This window comes from Artemia sp. Qi Xiang Cuo, chromosome 17, assembly GCF_049724085.1.
Source record: "Artemia sp. Qi Xiang Cuo chromosome 17, ASM4972408v1, whole genome shotgun sequence".
Lineage (NCBI taxonomy): Eukaryota > Metazoa > Arthropoda > Branchiopoda > Anostraca > Artemiidae > Artemia > Artemia sp. Qi Xiang Cuo.
This window is the reverse complement of record NC_142810.1, coordinates 2,150,719-2,159,662: the sequence shown is the minus strand read 5'-3', so window position 1 is coordinate 2,159,662 and position 8,944 is coordinate 2,150,719. Positions and strand designations below refer to the sequence as shown.

The following is an 8,944-nucleotide window of genomic DNA, read 5'->3' as shown; positions in this document are numbered from 1 at the left end:
AATTAATTTACTTTCAACTTTTTTTATTCTTTTGTTTTATTTTAATTTTTTCTCTTAAGCTGCATCATGTTTGGGAGAAAATTGTTTTACGCAGAAAAATAAAAAAAAAAAACCAGCAAAGTAAAAAAAACAAACTCCACCTCTGCTTCGCTAGTGTAACTTTCTAATTAATTAATAAGAAAGTTTTTAGATTAATGTTGAAAGGCACAAGACCCACTTTTAGTCTTACACTGTTTCAGTACTTTGCATGTAAATTCCTTTGATGCACTTGTGTACGAGCCAAATGTAAACTAAGTCTTACTATAAACTTTTTGGAATATTATTTAATGACCTGTTTGAACGACAAAATAATTTTGGCAATACTATTTCAATACTAAAAACGCAATGAACGTTTGTTAGGTAGGAAAAAACTTCCAACAAAATGATCCTCAATCAGCCTGAATTATAAAGTACCACTAATAAATCCGATACCTTCGTCATTTCTATCCAATTCCTGTGAGTAAAAAGAATTAACAAATAAAAAATAAATCAACAATAAAATTGTCTGAATAATTCACCCAGAGAGAATGAAAGCCACAGAGCATACAAATACCAGTCTACAAATTTGGAAAACTAGACATAGCACGAGGTCGGCACAAATTTAAGAGTAATAAAGTTGATTGTTACGAAACTGATTTCACAAATTTAGTTTTATTCACAGATTTTCATATCTGGTAATTAGTAGTTAACTTTTATGAATAGAAACAGATTTATACTCACTCACTGAAGACTAGAATGGCAAATCAATCGGCACTTTGCCGACGTTGTGCAACTTTAGCCTACTTAAATAATGCATTACAACGTTAAATCTTACAATCGTTTTGTGTTTAACGCTTTTAGTAACACTTTTCATGGAAGTAAAATCTTTCAGCAACGCCTTTTGTAATGTTTCATGCTTTATCTTAGCAAAAAAATTTTAACAATTTTCTTTTTCGTATTAAAACTCCTTCAAAGATATTATTCGTTAAATTATACCTTCGTCATCAATACCCACTTCCTGGGAGTCAAATTGTAGAAGTGATGTGGAAATCCTGGGTGAAACAACCTTAGAGAGATTTTTATGTTCTGATGATATAGAAGAATTTGAAGTTTCCATTAGGGTCGCGGCAGTACTTATTGAAGGACCTTCAAAAACCAAAAAAATAAAATTTTTTAAATAACAAGGGAAAAAAACCCCAATCTCAACAAATAACTGAGAAACAAAGAAGCTCCCAAACCTAAGAAAGCAACAAAAAAAAAATAAATAGAAAAATTTGAAAAAGCGTTAAAACGAAAGCCTAGAACAAACTCAAGTGATAATTATAACATTAGATCAATAAATTTCGGTAATTATCACCTCTTTCACAAATTTTAAAATTGAAATAATTTAAAAAGCGTTCATCTGTTTAGAAAAAAAACAGAAAATTTGAATTTGCAATTAATCAAACTATAGTTCCACTGAACAAGATCTATAAGACATTGTTTGTTCCAAGCAGAGAAACTTCCAAGAGTTTGTTTTTGTTTGCCATCTTTTGAGCTAGACAACAGCAATTATAGAATTATAGAATAATCATGGAATTTTATAGTACCAAAATAGTTTTTCAAAGAGGCATAAACTTACCATAACTATAACCATACAATTTACAACAAGTAGGTAGTTTCCCCTACCAATTCTAAATATAGATATATTTAGAACCAGTTCTAGATATAGAGAAATTTTATAATCTTTAAACTTGAGTCTTTCATTAGTTTACTGGGCAACCTTCCTCATAATTTTGAATTCATTTATAAGACTTCTTTTTTTACTAAGAAAATTCTGTTTAACCTATTGCAGTTGAAGTTCTGCATCATCAACTAAATTCACCTTTTTCAGATTCAGATTTCTTGAGATTCAGATTCTTCTCCTTTCTCTCTCCTCCTTGTAAAATTGTTTCTCTTCAAATTGTTCAGTAGATGTGTTTACTATTGGACGAGAAAGTGGTTTTCCTATGACAAGGAAACCAATCATGCCCGCGTATATTCTAGATATTGAGTTTAGAAAGTTCAATCTGTGTAAGGTTGAGGTTAATATGCCAAGGTTGTATTTTCAATGTGTTGAGTTTCGCATAATTTTATTTTTGTTGTATCAAACTTCCTTTATTTAATTTTGCTTTGATTAAACTTAATATGTATTGACTTTTCTATTTCTCATAACAACATAAAACAGGATTAAAAATTCACCCTAATAATAACTAATTTCAATCCTCAATATTATTGGGACATGTTGCTTCTTTCCAGGAACTTTGCTGGAAAAGATGAGAAGTTTTGAAGGGTGTTAGAAATTATCTTAGGCTAAACAGTTATGGCCAAAGATTTTATTTTTTCTAGAAAGAGCTGAGGCTGTTATCTTTTAGAAACATTCTTTATAATTTCTTTTAATCGATTTAATAGATTTTTAGATTTATATGGACCAGAGGCTAATAAAAAAAAACTCTTGATAGGTCTCCCAAAAATATTAAGGTCGAATTTTAACAGACTTTTCATTTGACAAAAAAACACTTTATTTACTTAGATCTGAGCTGTTCTTACTTTATATGGGAACACATATGGGAAAATAAAAATTTTGGAATCAATTTGCTTGTACTGTTGACTGTGCCTTCTTAAATTATTTTAACGAAAATTAAATTTCAAAACTACAAAACACTTATGAATGCTACATTATTTATTTGAAATTTTGTGCCTCTGATATTTCTGCACACAGGGCAAGTGCCCCGCCTAAAGTTGTGATTGAATCACAGGTATAAAGAAAATGAACGAACCACATTTTAATGAAGATTACAGCAAAAATGCACTTAATACAAATTGATTGAAAGGCATTCACGCAAATTTTCAAAGAAGACTTGGGGAATGGAAGGCAAAACCTAAGAGCCAACTCCAAGGGATGTTAAGCTCGAAAATGTTGCTTTTAAATTAAAAGATTTTGATAAAAATGCATTAAAATATTGTTGATCAATTTCAACAAAGCATCCTTTAACACATTTTAGCAAGCTTCTGCATTTTTTATTTGTAGCTACTATATAATTGGGTTCTTTTGGTTTTTAAGTACAACTCAGCCGGTTACAAATGTCTAAACACACAATCAGGGCCCTATTCAGGATTTTAGTTGGGAGAAGGGGGGGGGTATAAATACTTTAAAAAAAATGCATCAAGAATTTCTTAAATGTATTTTTTTATGCGTTTAAGAGTCGGACAAACATTTCAGGTGGGAGGGAGGGGATTGAAGCCCCCTCCCCCTTCCTGGATACAGCTTTAAAAAAAATTAAAAACAGACTAATATAGCCAACTCCAAGCAGAATTAAGGTTGAAAATTATGTATATAGATTACAATATTTTTATGACCTTGCAGTCAAATATTGTTCTTTGATTCTAACAAGGCATCCTTTAATCTATTTTTAATAACGTTCCATACCCTTGATTTGTAGCTACTATATGATTGTGTTCTTTTTTTATGTTTGCTAGGCCAGCTAAAAAATACCTAAATATAAAATTTTAAAAAACAGTATAAAAGAATTATGACTAGTTGTAACGATTTGTTTCTTCAAGCATATACTTCAAAAACCCAGGTCACAAAACCTGAAATAATACAAGCATAAGCAAAGCACAAGCAATACATAACAGCAAGCATAAGCAAAAGCACAAGCAATACATAACAGCACACATACACAAAATACCAGCAAAGCATGGCAAGTAAGTAAGGAGTATTACATCTCCCTTCTTTTCAGAAGAGCTTGTCAATCATAGGTTTATTCTTGACGGTGGCTTGACTTATCGACCACTCCTGGCAGTTACAGAACTTCCGAGACTGTTGTCGACTTCGGCCGCGGAAGGCAGGGAGACCACAGTGTTTTCCTGGCCCACGGCGACCGGCGATTCTGGCATGCTGGCTTGGCGAAAGTTCACGTCCTCTGTTTGGGGTAAGTCCGGAGAGTGATGCCATGAATCGTGTACTGACGAGCTGCCAGTGTTTGAATCAGAATCAGAACTCTTCTCATCTGTAGTCACGACTTTCAAGTGCTTTCTATTCCGGCGGTATTGTCTGTTTGCTTTCGTCTGTAATACATACGATCGTGGCGCATCTGCTTTTCGGAGGACTGTTGCAGGTTGCCAGGTTTGATCGTTGGACCGTACTCGAACTTGTTGGCCTATCTGCAGCGGATTAAGGCTTTTGGTATGTTGATCATAGTAGCGTCTCTGTCTTTCCCTTTCTTTATTCCTTGTGGACATGAATTCCTGCATAGGTACGACTTTTGGAGATAAGTGCTCAATGGTGCAGGGCACTAGGGATCTCAAGTTTCTACTCATTAGCAGTTGGGCTGGGGAAGCTAGACCATCGACTGGTGTGTTGCGGTACTCGAGGAGAGCTAGCTCGAGGTCAGTTTTCGATTTCTTTGTTTTCATGATCATGGCCTTAGCAATACCAACTGTTTTCTCAGCGAGTCCGTTGGACTGAGGATGGTTCGGGCTAGAGGTTTTGTGTCGTATTCCCCACTGTCTCATGAAATCCTTGAACGTTTCTGAAGTGAATTGTGGGCCATTATCAGATGTAATCATCAAGGGTATCCCTAATCTAGAGAAGTGATATTTTAGCTTCTGTATTTTGTGTTTCGTTTATGTTTTTTTTCCCAGCTAATCAGATAAAAAAAATTAACTATAATAATCCACTATGATCAGATATTATCTTCCGGATATGTAAAACAGATCAATGCCAACATGCTCCCATGGGTAGCTGGGAATATTGTGATGAAGCAAGGGTTCTCTTGCATTTGCTGTAGAATAAGTGCAGCACGCATCACACTTCTTGACGAAATCTTCTATTGTCTGACTCATCTTTGGCCAGAAAATGACTGATCTGGCTCTGTTTTTCGTCTTCTCGATACCAAGATGTGAAGCATGGATGCTTTGCAATACAGCGATTTGCATGCTGTCTGGGATGACAAGACGGTCATCTTTCATGATGATGTCATCAACAACACTGAGATTACTTTTTACTGTCCAGAATTCAGCTATGGATGACGGAACCATTGATCTTTTTTCGGGCCAACCTTCTTCTACCATTTTCCTCAGAACCCTCAGCTGTGGATCTCTGAGCGTTTCTTGTTTCAACTCAGATAGCCTTTCTTGACTGATTGGTAGTAGTTTCATAACGGAGTGTACATAGTATTCAATTTCTTTGTGAAGCAATGGTTCCTCAGTTTCTAAGTGGAGCTGGGACAGGGTATTGGGATCGGTATTTCAGTGCCTGGTCAATATATTATGCTGAAATTGTAGGGTTGTAGATGTAACAACATTCTTTGAAGTCTCGGCGACGCCTTATTGATCGGCCGATTGAGGATTGTTTCCAGGGGTTTATGGTCACTGGTGACTTGGAAGTGACGGCCATAGAGATACTGATGAAAATGGCGACATCCAAAAACAATGGCATACAGCTCCTTTTCGATTTGCGAGTATCTCTGCTCTATTTCATTCAGCGATTTCGATGCAAATGAAACAATTTTATTATCTTGAAGCAGGACAGAGCCAAGTCCTGATTTGGAAGCATCAACTTGGATCTCTATTTGATTTTTTGTAGGATCGAAGAGCGAAATTGTTGTTATGATCGACGCTTTAATTTTCGTGAGTGTGGCTTCGTGTTCATTCGTCCAGTTGAATTGCTTCTGCTTAGCTAAGGTCCTAAGAGGTTCATTGAGGCTTGACAAATTTGGGATATAGCGTGAGAGGTAGTTTAAAGTTTAACATCCCAAGGGCTGTTTGTAGTTCTTCCTGGGATTTGGGTGATGGCATTTTCTCTAGTGCTCGGATCTTCTCGGGATCTGGATGGAGTCTGTTTTCGGAAATGATGTGTCCAAAGTAAGGTATTGAAGCTGAATTGAAGATGCACTTATCTTTGTTAAGCTTGACTCCCTTGTCTATAGCTCTTAAAAGGGTTTTTTGAAGATTTCTGTCATGGTCCTCTTCAGATACACCAGATATGATCATGTCATCTGAAATTACTGAGAATCTCTTGAGGTTGCTGAATGCCTCTTCCATGTGGCGTTGGAACTCATCTTGTGCAGACTTGAGTCCAAAGTGCATACGTCTAAATTTGTATCACCCATATGGAGTTGAGAAGGTAGTCAGTTTAGAAGATTCGTCATCAAGACATAAGTTCCAATATCCTGTTTAGGCATCTAGCTTGGAGAAGTATTTCGGGGCTACCTGCTTTTGCGCAGCTTCTTCGAAAGTTGGAATAGGATTGTGGGGTCTCTTTATGGCTTTGTTGAGATCGCGAGGATCTATACAGACTCTCAAGGTTCCATCTGATTTCTCAACAACCACAGCTGAGTTCACCCAATCAGTTGGATGGGTCACCTTCTCGATGACTCCTAGGTTTTCCATACGATCTAGTTCTTCCTTGAATTTAGACTGAAGACTCAAGGGGATTTGTCTTGTGGGCTGAATGGATGGCTGTGAACCTTCCTTGAGGATTATTTTACATTCACCTTCCAGTTTCCCAACTCCTTCAAATAGGTCGGAAAATTCGGTGAGTATCTTATCGGTGCTGAGCTGTCCAGATTGAAGACTAAGTATCAGCTTTATCAGGTTCAGCTTACGACTCGCACTGAAGCCAAGGATAGGAGTAGGGGCTGACTGCACTACAAAAACTCTATGGGTTGACTATCATTTGATTTGTAGGCACAGTCGATCTTACATGTCCCCATGACAGGAATAGTCTGATCACAAAAGCTTGTTCAAATGTGATTTTTAGGGTGGATTGCAGGTTTTGGATTTAGTCTTTCCACTGTCTGCCTGATAATGATGCTAGATTGTGCCCCTTTTTCAATTTTGAATTTCCCACTGAACTGGTTGGCGATTCTTAGTTTAGCATATGGTTGTTCATCAGCTTTATCTATCATTAGTTGATGGATGAATAGTTCGTCAGTGTGTTGAGCTTCAGAACTGATGATATTCACTGTCTTTTTGCTACCATGACAGACGCGCGCAAATTGGTTGTGTTTTCTGCAGTTATTACAAATCTTCCCTTTTGCAGGGCACTGGTGATTCTGTGAAAGCTCTCCACCACAGAAGAAACTTTCACTGTTTTCAATTCAGTCTCGATTAGGTTTCCACAGTCTATTTTGACTCTTTTTGATGATATCAACTTCTTGTTTTCCATGACTAGTTGATTCTGCTGACATAGTCTTAAGTTGTACCTGGATTTCTGTGTAGGTTCTTGCTACTTTGATAGCATCTGAGAGAGTCAATTCGGATCCCGATTGCAGTAGTTTTTCACGAATCTTCTGGGATGATGTTCCGAAGATGAGGCGATCACGGACCATTTCGTCAACAATCGTAGCTCCATATGAGCAGTGTCGCACTAAGATTTTCAGTTCAGTTGCATATTGTTCTATAGTTTCGCCTTCCCTTTGGTCACGTTTGTGGAATGTATATCGGGAGAATATAGGGTTTGATTGTGGATTAAAGTAGTCATCAAATTTGGCAAGGTATACACAAATTTTGTCTTTTTCATCAGCTGCTAGCGTCCAAGTGCTGAACACATCTCGTCCTTTTTCACCAAGCCAAATTAGCAGATATGCACACTTGATTTTCTCACTTTTTCCGCTCAAGGGTCCATCAAACATTAGATTAGCATGACTTTTGAATCTAGTCCAAGCCTCTTTTAGATTGTCCGATTCCCAGTTCAGCTCAGAATATGGGACGAAGGTATCCATCTTCTACTCTGACACCATGTAACGATTTGTCTCTTCAAGCATATACTTCAAAAACCCAGGTCACAAAACCTGAAATAATACAAGCATAAGCAAAGCACAAGCAATACATAACAGCAAGCATAAGCAAAAGCACAAGCAATACATAACAGCAAACATACACAAAATACAAGCAAAGCATGGCAAGTAAGTAAGGAATATTAGTAAGTAAGTTAGTAAAATAAGTTGATCAGACAAATAAATATTATGCGTGCCACATAACAACGTTTAGTTTCGGTTGAAATTTGTTTTTTTTATAATATATGCATTTAAAAAAGAGGAACTTCTTCTGTAAGATGTTATATTGCCTTCTTAAACATAGAAAATTACAGTTAATATTTTAAGCTATCATTTGCTTTGTATAACCAAGGTCTCTAATATACCTTAGATCTTAAGGGTTTGTATACAAGTGCATATGCAGTAACTTTTTTCCTGAACAATACTTAATAAGCAAGAGAACACAAGAAATTTTTTACTAATGCAAATATAGCTTTAATGTTATTTTGTTACTGTAAATTTAATTGAAAAACTTACCATTCTTAACAGCACAAACTCCAGAAGGGGTGACATCTTCAGCCACTGGAATTTGAGGCATGTCCATAATAGAGCCTCTGAATCAAGTAAATACTGCTTATCAAATTTATTCTACTAGCAATAACACTTGGATAGAATACTCCAGTATTACAGAGGTGAGTAGAAGCACAATTTTGCTAAAAAAACATAATCTATAGTGATTCTTTTGAATTAAATCAAAGCTAATTATGTCTTGATGCAGTTGAAACCATAAGCTAAACTTCTTCAGCAGTCAATAGGATTCAAAATGTGATTAGTTTTGTTTTTTTTTAAATAAATAAAATAGTAAAATTTAAAGGCTGTCTACTTATCAAAATGTAAATAAAGTGTAGCACAAAAGATCCAGTATGGACCTTAATTTTTCTTCCAAGTGCCAATTAAGGTAGGTTTGGGATTTAACTTATAACCAAAATTCAAAGTAAAACTGTATAATTGAGTTTTTTTACCTTGGAAATGTAGTGCATGGGAAAGGAGATATTCTCATAATTAGATTTGGAGCCTAAACCTGAGCCCTGTGGAATATTTTGCAGATAATTCAGATGCTTCATCAATAAAGATGGTTAAGATTG

The 8,944-nt window shown here is 35.9% G+C and overlaps 1 long non-coding RNA gene across 1 annotated transcript; it reads right to left on the bottom strand.

Moving 5' to 3' along the window:
* Nucleotides 1-1,003: 1,003 nt before the first annotated feature.
* Nucleotides 1,004-8,501, bottom strand: LOC148941784 (uncharacterized). Its single transcript, XR_016143205.1, has 2 exons — nucleotides 8,337-8,501; nucleotides 1,004-1,164 (listed from the first exon to the last, which is right to left on the bottom strand). It is a non-coding gene; the product is annotated as an uncharacterized LOC148941784 (long non-coding RNA).
* Between the last annotated feature and the right edge of the window lie 443 nt (nucleotides 8,502-8,944).